General features: G+C 32.5%; 1 protein-coding gene across 3 annotated transcripts in view; it reads left to right on the top strand.

Annotated features, from left to right (window-relative positions):
• Positions 1 to 485: 485 nt before the first annotated feature.
• Positions 486 to 13,996, top strand: part of LOC140675832 (uncharacterized) — a 77,749-nt gene continuing 64,238 nt past the window's right edge. For 2 of the 3 annotated variants that reach the window (XR_012048489.1, XR_012048490.1), the window contains exons 1-2: positions 486 to 613; positions 1,941 to 2,067. The gene's annotated coding sequence lies outside the window, so the exon portion shown is untranslated. Of the gene's footprint in view, positions 614 to 1,940; positions 2,068 to 12,195; positions 12,462 to 13,996 lie in introns of those variants that run through there. The other variant, XR_012048488.1, reaches the window with a different exon arrangement.

The raw sequence follows: 13,996 nt of genomic DNA, 5'->3' as shown, positions 1-13,996 counted from the left end.
TACCCTTGAGCTATGGGGCGGTCGCGACCGGACATCCTGTATATATACATATATATATATAATATGAAAAAGCAATTTAACTGGCGCGGATCAACCCGATACGGCGTGATCGGAAAGTTATCGGAATGCGCAAATCCACAGACCGTTGAATGATCTTCGCGCAAAGAAGCAGGGCTGTATGGAGTCGCACCCCCAAGAAACGCCCTGCGGACTTTTTTTGGCGAAGAAGTTGGCGTATCACGACTGGCTATGATCATCGACGATGGATCCTAATAATATTTCTGATCGAGATAGAAAATTCCGATCTTAGCAAAAAGCCCTTCGAAAGAATTTCGACATATTTGGCGTGTCGTAATCAGGGGTGCGTATACTATCGATACTTTCTTGAGCGCGCGGCTCGCCAGCGAGACGGCGTGTCGCTACGTAATTGGCCATAATTACGCACCCCGTGTGCGCAGGATTGATCGGGCTATCGATCCGGGATAGAAGGATCCGCGCTCAGTCTGGTGCTAGCACTTGAAGAATCCAAGAGACCCCATCGAGCAAAGACAACGAATCTCAAGAACAGGACGGAGATATCGGACTCCAGGACTCGTGAACGTGTATTGTGCCGGTGAGTTATCTGCACAGATTTGTATATATTACTAACTACTAACTCCTTAAGATAAATATTTAATTATTAATAATATAATTAGATAATTTTATAAATTTTTTGAAATTTTTATTTGCGACAGAAAAAGACTTTTAAGAGATGAAATTACTTTCGGTATATAAAGTGGTTTTTACGAGAAAAAGCTTTGTATAAAACATTTTTTGATATCTCTAATAATTTTCGAGATATAGCGAGAAAAGGAAAAAGCCGTTTTATATGTATATGAGGAATGATGTCATCTCTTAAAAATGCTTTTCCGTCGCAACTAAAATTTGTAAATCCATTTATTTGTTCATTTTCTAAACTTTTTAAAAAAATTTTAATAGTTTTTTATATACCTTTTTTCGTGTCTCAAATTTGTTTTAGTCTTATATAACACCGATGACAAATGTTATCTTAAAAAACCAGAGAAAATAACTACTACTTATTTTATATACAGCACTTATATTAAACTACTATTAAAATTTAATTTATTATTAATCATAATAACATTTTTTTACGATTAAAATTGTACAAAAAGTGACATTTTTAATTAAATATAAATTAGAAAAAAATTATTAAATGTCAAAATAATATTTAAACTTTACATGTGTGAACATAATACTTTAATATGCAATAGTTATTACAAATTGTTGTGTAATAATGGAATTACTGCAAATTTATCATTTATTGGTAAAATTAGAATTTCTTAAAAAAACACAGTTATTTTGTTTGAGCTAGTGATATTGTAAAATTTTCAAAAGACATTTTTTAATAATATCTATAATATCTAAATTTTTCCATTTTTATTAATTATTAAAGAATTGTCATTTTTTTCACGTAAATGTGGGCAACTCAATATTGAAAACAGAGTATCAGAAAATATAAAATTATGATAACGGAATTGTGTCTTCGTGTCGCGCTTGTTTCAGATGAAAAATAAGGTCATCGCGTTATTGTTCGGTTTCGTTGTCTTTGGTTTTTCTTGCATTCCGTTGACTTCGCAAGGTATTCTCGCTTTCATGTTTACGATTTGTATAACTTTGAGAAGCTATATCCCCGAATTCAGGAATAATAAAGTCTATTCACATTAAATTCGGAGGCTCACAAAAAATACGAAATATTGACCTAAATAACTTTCATTTAATTTAGTATTAATTATGTGCTAATTTGTAAGCTATATAAATTAAATAAAACTCTATTTTGCTATAAATGATTATAATTTTTTAACAATTTTTCTTGACTTATTTTCATTGGAAAACATGGCCTTTCATTGTAATTAGTATATTTATAATTTGCATTTTTATAGAACTGGATTTCACCTGAATGAGGGAGTGCGAGAAACTCATACGGATAACGAGCAGAGAAAGCCAATGAATTCAGAAACAGGACGGATAAGTCGAACTCCAGGACTCTCGGGAACGTGTATTGTACCGGTGAGTTATCTGCATAGATTTCTATATTACTAACTGCTAACTCCTTAAGATAAATATTTAATCATTAATATAATTAGATAATTTTATAAATTTAGAAATTTTTATTTGCGACAGAAAAAGACTTTTAAGAGATGAAATTACTCTCGATATAAAAAGCCGTTTTTACGAAAAAAAGCTTTGTATAAAACATTTTTTGATATTTCTAATAATTTTCGAGATATAGCGAGAAAAGGAAAAAGCCGTTTTATGTATATGAGGAATGATGTACTTTAACATGTAATAGATATTACAAATTGTTGTGTAATAATGGAATTACTGCAAATTTATCATTCATTGGTAAAATTAAACATTATATTTTTATATGTTTACAATCAAATGTTGCTGTATTTGATGTTTCATGTATATCAACGACTTTTATAGCTAAACTAAATGAAGGCTTTTCTATGAAATTTGATATATTTTGAAAAATTTTTCCAGTTATTTTTATGTCATTACTTTCATTTTTATAAATATTTGAAATAAGCATATAAGTAGAATTTCTTAAAAGAACACAGTTATTTTCTTTGAGTTAATAATATTGTAAAATTTTCAAAAGACATTTTTTTATAATATCTATAAATTTTTCCATTTTCATTAATTATTAAAGAGTTGTCATCTTTTTCACGTAAATTAAACTTGTTAGCAGATGTTAGCTTTCTATCTTCAACAACTCTATTATATATTTATTGTAAGAGATACTGTGCATTCTTCATTTTTTCTTTTTATCTGACTCATATAACTTTTGAATTTAAATGCACTAAAATTATCAAGTTTTCCAAATAATAATACATCATCGCAAAGATTATGCACGTTATATGTTTCTTATCATATATTTTTTTACTTTTCAATAAAATATCGAATTAAAGATTTTGCATATGCATTAAGCCTAATACACTCTGATGAACTGGTAAAATTCTTATAGCGATGTGTAAGCATAAAAAATGTTTATATTGAATATTAGGCAATTTTCCTTGCAATGCAACAAGATCTGTATATAAGAGAAATTATCTAAATTCTGTTGTTTTCCAATGTTCTACATCTTCTTTAGCTCTTGATAGATGATAAAACTCCTGAGAGATATATTTTCGGAAAATTTTCATAGTTTTTGATATTGAATTTATATCATGATCATTTAATTTTAATTTCCTTTTTTCCAGTCCAAAACAATATAAGTGTTTTCATAATACCAAGGCATACTAAATGCATATAATCGAGAGGCACATTACTAACTAAACCAATATCTTTTCTAAAGGAGTAAAACCTTTATGATGTTCTTGTGAATGTAAAGCAAAATTTTTATTAGTTCTTAATGTGACATCAAGTTATGGAAATGTCATTTTGTCTAAGATATTTACGTAAGATATTTACGTACTTAAGATATTTACCTTTTGCGTACATTTATTGCAACCAAAATACCCTGTATGAGATTTTATTGATAGAACAAATGCAGGTGCCTCACAAATAATTTTTTTAAATATTGGCCTAACAACTTTATTCTTTATAGTAATACCATTTTCTCTTAAAAACAAATATTCTTCCACAAATAAATTTAAAAAATCCATTGCCGATTCTGGTTTTTTAATGATAAATACCATGATAAATACGGACAATAAAAAGTTCTGAAACTTCTAATAAATTAATTGACATTAAAATAGGTCAAAATTGACTCTTTGATGATTTGCTCAATGGTAAGTCATCAATATTAATTGTTAACCGTAAAATTTCTAAATTCTCTGTTAATGTATTTTTCATCTTTTCAATTATGCCTTTTTCAATACTTAAATGTATATCTACACCAGGTGACATATTTACAATATTACATAATGAAGGAGTTTTTTGCAATGTTCTACAATCTTTTGGAACAAGCAAGTTTTCTGATTTCATTATTAATAATAATTTATTTGCAGAATTATGCGAGATATTATTTTTAATAATCCAATGAGCAATTTTATCTGTTAATGTAATTTTATTCTGCGACTAATATTTTTATACCCATCGATATTACTTTTGTTTGCGTTTAAAATATTTTCATTAAAATTTCTGTCGGTTCCATAAATTATGCAACTGTGTGAGCAACAGTTGTGCTTTAGTCTATTTGAAAAATAAAATTATGAATTTATAAGTGGTGAATATATCATTGAAATAAGACTATGGGCTTTCGATTCAATTCTGCTAAAATTCTAATAAAATACAATAAAAATAAAGGATATAAAATAATTAAATATCAAATATAAATTTGATACTTATAAAGAATGACTTGATTTTCAGTGTAAAAATAGAAAGGAGACTTGTTATCCTTCTCATTCGTATCGAGTTGTACATTCATTTACTGTCCTCGTCATTTTCATGGCGATAGTGTCCCATGTCTCTCCACTTTTTCGAAAATCTTCCAGTAGTTTGTCTTGTTCTGAACTCCATGATCTTATTTTATAAATTGTTAATCTTTTCCAGTGCCTCATGCAGTCGTAGGGTGATTTTTTAATTTCTGACCAATATGGACCCACTTATTTCGAGAATTCCTAAATGAGGAATAAACTTCTTTAGACAAAGACCTCCATATAAATCGAATCTGTCGAACTAACTGCTTGACGGTCCACATCTTTCCTCGGAGCTTAAACTTCATAAGCGCCCAAACATTTTCTATTGATTTGCATCTGGCGACTGTGAAGGCCAATCCAGTACGTCAACGTCATTTTCTTGTTTCCACGCAGTACAAAGTCTACTCCGATGTTCTAGATCATTCTCCTCTTGCAGTAGCCAATTTTCATTTTTCCTTGTAAACCACCTTTGGGCAGATGGTAATAAAGCCCTCTCATATATTTTGACTATTTTGGCAGCGTCCAAATTTTCTGTGAAGATGTGCAAGTTGCCAAATTCCTGCTTTGAGAAACAGTCCCTCAAGCAGGCAGGTCATCAACGTTTTTGACGTCGTCATAGCGTTTCATCCACTTACAAATGCCTTAGACTTTTTCATGTACTTAGCAGCCGCTCCGTACGACATTTTTGGTCCTTTCGGATGCAAACATAGAAACACAGCTTCGTAACGTGATACATACTTGACACTCATGTTGAGATATGTGCTTCTGTGACCAAGGTCAAACGATAACTAAAGATTTCTATACAAAGCATCTTGGGAGAAGGGTCCCGCTATCAGCTTACGTTCAAATATCCCCTCTAACGATTTCTAGAAAAAAGTTTTGCCGTACACGCTCTTATCAAACAGACTGTACATTCATTTACTGTCCTTATCATTTTCTTAGCGATAATGTCCCACGTCTCTTCACTTTTTTGTAGATCTTCAAGTAGCCTGTCTTGTCCATGATCTTATTTTATAAATCGTTAATCTCTCCCAGCGCCTTTTACAGTCGTAGGGTGATTTTTTAATTCCTGACTAATATGGATCCACTTATTTCGAGAATTTCTAAATGAGGAATAAAATGTTTTCAGAGTTTCATCCTAAAAGCAAAAATTTTTTTCTTTAATAAAATTATTTAAAATATCGTGTATATACATATATCATTACCTTAATCTTACTTCAACATATGTCCATTTTAATTGCGGAAGTTTGATTTCTATTTTCGAAATTTGATCTGCGACTGCCCGCTCTTCTTCAATTCAATCTTCAGTTACCGACTACCAGAATATTTGCTTGTTTCCAAGCTTAGCTTGCCCTTGTTAGCCTGGATTAAGTAATGCTCAATATATGGTCCTTTCTTAGCTGGTAATCTCACCGAGAGAACCAATGTGTCACTCTGACTCGATTGTCGAATATACGACATCAATTGACGCGCCCGCCTCCCCGAACCACCCTTTTGCCCAGCTACATCTATCACCTCCGTAGATCAGGGATAAAATTCCCGCAGGAATCTGGATAAGATTTTTTTTTCTCATAACGTCCTTATATATAGTCATCTTGTAAAATATTTTTTATCTAGACTTCGATAAGAATTGCTCGTGCAGAAAGGCCGTCGCGCTCTATTTTCGATCGAACATTCGGTTTTGCATGCTTATAAAGTCATTTAGTTATTTTGTACTTCGAAACAGCAACTTCATAAAATAAGTTAAAAATATTTCAAAAATCACTTAATATAATATGTTACGTCCAGACTCGGAAAGGATGAGTTAAAAGAAAGCAGCGTAACAGCAAGCTCTCGAAACCGTGCGGGTCAGGATGTAGGTTTCGAGTCGAACGAATTATCAGGTCCAAAAACAAGTAACGATAATGAATATCGCTTACTTCTTGTTTCGGATATTCGTCGAAAGGTCCTTTTTGGTAAAGGAAATTAATCCTTATTTCGCGAGATAAGACCAAGTGCGATCTTTCAACTGATTGAGGAGTAAAAAATCACTGAGAGAATTGAGTTTAATTTTACATAAATTTATTCATAGTTTTTAAAAGTATATTACATAAAATTATTGCTAAGTTTGGTTATAAATATGTGTATATAATATACATGTGCTTACATGTGTTTGTTATTAATTTACAATCATTTTCTATTTTATGTCGCGTGAGTACGTGTGGTGTGTGTTTTAATCGCGAGTGTTACATTAGTGCGGAGGACGTCAATCAGAATAGAGAGGGGAGAGAGATTCTACTATTAAATTTTAATTCTGATTGGAAGTTTACAATGATCTTATTAAAATAAAGAAAAGAAATGCAAAATGAAGAAGTGTACAAGTGTGTGTATAGGCGAAGGAGACATTGGAGATTCTTTAAGGGTATGTCGGAAGGTGAAAGTCTTCGAATACTTTCGTGATGATATTCCAGAGGTCTTCTGAGGATATGGATGTTAATGATGGCAAACATTGGAGTGATGGAGGTTGCGAAGGAGAAGATGTTTGACGGGGAATTTTCCGTATTCGCGGGCTGAAGGGTTCCGATTTATTAGTCCTTTTTGATAGTTTGACAAGTCAGGGGGAACGACGCCTGGGCAGTACTGACTGCTTCCAACGGTTTAAGTATTTTCGCCCCTTAAGGCGTAACGATCGGCGAATTATTGGTTTGGGCACTGTGCAATTTAAATACACGTAATAATAAGTAAATGAGAGAAGAGAAAAAGAAACAGAGCGGAACAAGAGGAAGAGTAAATAATATGGAAAATCCTCCGTGGTCCAATTACTGTCGGAGTGTTGCTGTGGATTTGCCGGTCCTGGTGGTTCACTGTTAAACTTTTGTCGTTCACTTCACAGAATGACTGGTTAATGTAGACTGGTGAAAGAACTTGTGTGTTTTCTTCCAAAACCTCTCTTTTATATGGTTTTTGGAGCAAGATTATCGCTCATGTAGTTCTGAATCATATTATTTTCTATGTTCTCTGCTGATAATTCTATCGGTTAGAAACTCTTCTAACGTTGTCAGGAACCCGTTTCCTGTTTTTAAGTGCTTCTGGTGCATTTGGAAATCATATGGAAAAGGATGTCTTTCATGATTTTGTGAGAGGACTTAGACTTAGGTATTAAGTGCATTATTATCATTTCCCAATAGATTAGAGTCGTACTGCCTTTTTCCGTTTTTTATGATAACAAGTTGTTATCGCACGCTCATGATTTTGTGAGAGGACTTGGACTTTGATATTAAGTGTATTATTATAATTTTCTAATAGATTAGAGTCGTACTGTCCTTTTCCGTTTTTTATGATAACAAATTGTTATCGCACTTTCAGTTGTTACCACGACTCCGCGAGAGTCGTTGAGACAGTATGCCCTAGTGAATGTCGCAGTATAGACAGTTAGTGTTAAAGTTCCGTGGAAGGAAAGAATCGTGCAGTCGAGATGACGTAACAAATACATTGAAAATTTTTCTTGAAATTTTATAAAAAATATTTTAGAAATTTTTCAAAAATATTTCTGTACTTTGAAAAAAGTAAATTAAAAATTTTTACAACATGGGTTATGAAATAAGATATTTTACTAACTACAAACATAAAAAGCTTAAGCATGCATTTTTTCTTACGGTTACGTATAATATATGTATTTGCTATATGTTATAAGCGCCTGAAGCAAGAAATAAGCATGTATGTTATATATATTATATTATACAGCTCGCATTAATATGCGGCAGAAGCGGCAAAGTTTGTGTATTTTTTGGCTGATTTTGCTTAACAGTCACTGGATTTTTTAGCTCAACTATAAATGGTATATACATATATACATATATATAGAACTTTGGATTGTTACGTGTTGTTTTAGTATATTGAGAAAATATATTCAAAATTAATATTATAAAATTATTAATATTAAAATGATAATAACATTTACAAAAATTCAACTACCTCAATTATAATTTATCAACTCGCAATCAGTTTTATTCATATTATAAATAGTTCAAATTTTTAGTAATGTTTTGAAGAAATTCTTCACACAATTAGAATAATGAAAGTATTTCTCTCGCAATCTACCTCTACAATGTGTATAGTTATACAAACAAGCGTTGTCTCAATGTATACGTTATTGCTTAAACCTGATTTTTTTTCTATAAAAGTAATGATATGAAGAAAATGCGTTAATTGAGAATAAGTAGTATATTATTATAATATTATGCTATTGTTATGTCCAGACTCGAAAACCAAGAATGTGATAATGAAAGGACAGAACTTACCCTTGTCGAAACGCGTAAAGCCTTAACGCTTTCGACTCGAACGAACGGTGGAAGGCCGGACCTGGTCAAAGACCTCGAGGGTCTCTTTTACTAGGTCGGTAGGCCGTTCGTTCGGTGGTCCCTTTTCGGTAAAGGAAGTTAATCCTTGTTACGCGGGACGGAACCTTGTGCGATCTGGGACTCAGGGAATATGTTTGAAAGGATTAATAAATTTGATTTAAAATTAAAATTTTTAATTTTTATTCATTTATTAAATGAAAATGAAAATGTATATAAGTATATAGGTTTTAAAAAATTATTATCATTTTAATTAGTCTAATTAATCTTATTAATAGATTGAGTGTGTGGTTGTATGTGTATTCACGGGTGTTACATCAGTTCGGAGGGACGTCAGCCAGGTAAATTGGAAGTAGAAAAATAAAAAAAAGGATTTATTATCTGACTGGTATTTATACAATAATATTTAAAATTCTAAGGGCAGGGGGAGGAAAAGAATTATGCTTCTTCGAAGGTAATTGTGGAAGGGGGGAATTTCTTCCAGAGAGCCTCTATCGGAACGGCGAGGGGATATCTAAAACCAGGGAGGAACCATGGGATAACGGATCCCGAAGGCTTGTTCGCAAGGACGAAGTGTAGTGTCTTCAAATCTACAGGACCAGGCCCGATTGTATACAAGCCATTTGGAAGGAGATGTCGGATTCTTGAGAGGTTATTTATTAAATATTGGATAGGATCTTGAGGCAGGGGACGAGGAGGTTCTTGGTGTTTGGAAGTTTCGGCGTTCGCGTTTTCTTTCTCGAGGTCGACGACGACCTCGACAATATCACGAAGGGCCTCCCAAATTTCATCCGATTCTTCTTGAGAATCAGGTGAATTGTGAGGGGAAGATGGGGGTGAATCTCCCAGGACGATGGTAGAAGCTGGTGAGAATGGAGGTGGAAGGGGTTCAGAAGTAGAGGGAGTTTTGTTGGAAGGGCCCGGTAAATCGAGAAACGATGAGGAGGATTGCTTGTGCGAGGATGATACTACTGAATGCGAAAGGGGAGGGGGATCGATGGAGGTGCGAGGAGAAGGGTTAGGTGAGAGGGGTGGTTTCGGCTCTCTTGAAGGAGGAAGGGGAGGATGGGACTCTGCGTGTGTGTGCGATGACTGTTCGCGAAAAAATTGATTTTTTAATTCTATCTCAAGATTGGAAATATCTTTTTTAAAATTATAACTTGCTGTCGTCTGAGCCAAAACTCTTCGGGCACGTCGGTTCTTAAGGCTGCGGAGACGTTTTGCTTTAGCCTTTAGGCATTTCGGATGAACGGGCTCCACTATGAACCCACGCAAATGTTAGGAAAACTTATCGTTTATTTTTGGCGAGACAGTTCTAATTAGTAAAATTTATAATATTCTTAATATAATTTAAGTCAAGAAATTATATTATTTAAAACGCGTAATATAGGGAGGAGAGAGGAGGGAGAAGAAGAGAGAAGAAGAGAGGAAAGAAAAAAAAAGAATAAAATAAAAAAAAATAAAAAAAAAAGTAAAAAAAAAGCGGAATAGCACAAAAGGAAGAAAGTAATAATTAAATTGTAATGAATGATTAAAGGACCAGAGGAAAAACGGAATTCTGGAGAAGTTTGCTTCTGTAGAGAATATTGAAAGAATTTGCAGGTTCTGCCTAATTATATTTTGTACCAGTATACGAGATACCGGTTCCGCAAAATATACAGGTACTCGCAGAAATAATAGGAAGAATTTGCAAGTTCAACCTAGTTATATTTTGTACCAGTACACGAGATACCGGTTCCGCAAAATACACAGGTCCCCGCAGAGAAAATAGAAAGAATTTGCAAGTTCAACCTGGTTATATTTTGTACCAGTACACGAGATACCAGTTCCGCAAAATACACAGGTATTCGCAGAGAAAATTGAAAGACGTGAAAATGAAGAGGATGAGAAATAAACATAAACAACAAGAAAAGAAGAACTAATTATAATGCCAAGAGTAAAATAAGGAGTAACTGATCAAACAGTAATGATAAAATAAAGAACAAAAATCAAGAACTGTCTCGCTATAATTACAATAACCAAATTTTAACTGGAGAAGGTGAAATCAACAGATAAAGTTATTCTCTCGGTACTTACTACTTATTGCGTACGCTGATGGTTTTAAAAGGACCTCGGCAGTGGATTTAGCAGCGTCGGTCTGAATTCGGCAGGAGCTTTGGTTAGCGGTCCAATCCTTCGTATTAAATGGCACAACCACTCGCAATGATTGATACTCGTTATCGTTTTGAACCTTTAATTTGCACGCAACCACTTCACAAGAGTCTGTGTTAAGAGCCGAAACGCACGTCGCGGATTTGAAAGTATTAATACTCGTAAGTGTTAACACCCGCAGAATTAATAGCAGAAATGGAGTATCAATTTCGCGTCTCGAAGCCGAGGTCGGAGAAATAGTTCATACCGAACGAGAGATAGAGCAGAAGAAGTGATGGTGATGATAATGATACTGATACTGATTGATTCTGATACCGATACTGATGTCGCGGCGCATTGCTCTTCGCCTTAAATACTAGGATTCATACCTTCTCTCGATTAGACATTTGGACGAATTAGAATTTTAATTAACGCCCTCTTATGCTTAGGGGGTGTTTCCTTCGACTTCGAGTCTCAAAAATTTCTTCTCTATTGGTTCAAGAGATTTTTCGATTTGGCCAATGAGGAGTTTGGTACCGTCAGAGTCGCTTATCGCTATTTAGAAATTTATAATAAACAGCTGTCACTTTAGGTGGTCCGTCAGGCGAGCTCTCTTATCGAATGTTTCTTAAGTTTTCGTCGCCGTTTCAAATTTATGATTGCAGTTCTAAACAACTGCCTCGAGTTACGGCGACTCTGTTTTATTTAAAATTCTTTTGGAGTTTAGAGAGTCGTTCAAATGTTTATTCTTTATTAGATTTCTAAGACTTCTTTGGTTGTCTTATTTAAAGTTGGTCTCGCCTTACGGAGGTTTGTTAAAAATTTTATTATCCACATAACGTAATATTCGTGGAGTGCGACTAAAGTGACAGCTCTCACGGTTTGATATTTCCCGTAGAAAGTTCTTAGAATCATTATCTTTAAATGTTTATGCATTCCTCTCGAAAAGAAAGAATCGTGAAGTCTACAGGACGTAACACTATGTTATATTATATTTATTATATTATGTATTTAGATTATATATATAATCTAATAATGCGTATAATATGATTGTATATTTTACTTTAAAACATTTATGTATATATATTTCTTATATATAATATTCATATATATTTATATATGAATATTATATATATATATATATATATATATATATATATATATATATATATATATACACATATATATAGTATATATATACAATCTAATAATGTGTATAATATGATTGTGTATTTTACTTTAAAACATTTATGTATATATATTTCTTATACATAATATTCATATATATATATATATATATATAGTGGAGCGTTGTTGAACGAGTGACCAACAAGTCGAGACATCCTAACGTGACCTCTCTCCAAGCGGCTATTAAGGCGGCGTTCACAAATATGGACAAGGCTGTATTGCAGAAAGCGTGCCAGCGCTTTAGGCCAAGGATCGAAGCAATTATCGATGCAAAAGGCGGTTATATAGAATAATTTTATTCTAAAAGAATGTCATTATGAATGTGTAAAAAGTTTTTTCCCTAATTCTTACATTTTGATAAATAAAATTTTGCTTAAACAAATTATTCATTTTGTCCGGATTTTGGTGGCGGACCCTGTATATATAAAATTCACAAAATATAATCTAAGATATTTTTAGCTAGATAATTTTTGAAAACATATATATGAATAAAGATTAAGACAATTAAAGTAATTAACAGTAAACAACAAATTTAATGTGATAAAACAACACTACTATACATATACACATATATTACATAATTATTACATATATTACAAAACAATAAAATGAATGATAACATGAAAATTGATTACATGATTACAAAAAATTTATTACAACAAATTTTGTTGCATTAATTTTTTTGTTTAATATAGTATATCTAATTATTAGGTGTACAAATGAATAATCCAATTTTTTCAGCTACATTCAAGATTTATTTTAAAAGAAAGTAAATTAAATTATTCAATCAAAGTATTCGCCGTTGCTTTCTATAACTTTAAGCCATCTTTGAGGCAGCTGATGAATTCCATCTCGGAAAAATTTTACGTCTTTGGACACGATAAAGTCGTCAAGCCATTTTCGGATCTCATCCACTGATTGGAAGTGCATATCGGACAAGACGTGTTGCATCGACCGGAACAAGTGGTAATCGGATGGAGCAATGTCTGGTGAATACGCCGGGTGCTGCAAGACGTCCCAGACAAGACTCATTATGGTGTCTTTTGTATTGGAAGCAATGTGTGGCCTGGCGTTGTCATGCAACAATTTCACTGGACGTTCTCCTTTGCCAGTATACGGGCGTTTTCGTTCCAATTCTTGACTCAAGCAGATTAATTGACGTTGGTAGCAGTCCGCAGTAACTGTTTCACCCGGTTCCAACAACTCATAATAAAGCACGCCCTTGATATCCCAGGTAGCACAGGTTCGTTTTATAAACGTTTTCTAAACGTATCCAATATTTTTTAAACGTCAAACACTAATAAGAAACGTTTCAACAGAAACATTTTTAAAACCATAGTTTAAGAAACGTATTTTTTACGTTTCTATAAGGCCTGATTGCATCAACATTATTTTGGCTTTAAACGAGACTTAAATATATATATATATATATATATATATATATATATATATATATATCTGTTTTTATTAATTTAGAAAGAAAAATAAAGATAGATACATGTTTAAGTCGCACTTAAATCCAAAATAATGTTGGTACAATATCGGGCCTAAATAGAATAAAAATTAATGTTTTAATTCAAAATTATATATATATATATATATATATATATATATATATATATATATGTGTGTGTGTATATATATATACATATAATTTTGAATTAAAAAAATTAATGTATTTTTAATTTTAGATATTCATATTCATAGTCCGATTTTATATTGAAGACCGTCTTAATAATAAGTATACAGTCTTAATAATAATGTGTTGTAATTCAATCACAGAATCGTAATAACATATCTTAAGATATTATACTTAAAACGATCTTGAAATAAAAATAATGGACTATGAATATCGAAATGAATAGCGGGGTGATTCTCTCTCTCTCTTTCTCTCTTTCTCTTCCTCTTTCCATTGTC

Source organism: Anoplolepis gracilipes, unplaced genomic scaffold (genome assembly GCF_047496725.1).
Source record: "Anoplolepis gracilipes unplaced genomic scaffold, ASM4749672v1 Contig21, whole genome shotgun sequence".
NCBI lineage: Eukaryota > Metazoa > Arthropoda > Insecta > Hymenoptera > Formicidae > Anoplolepis > Anoplolepis gracilipes.
This window is presented reverse-complemented; position numbering and strand designations above follow the sequence as displayed.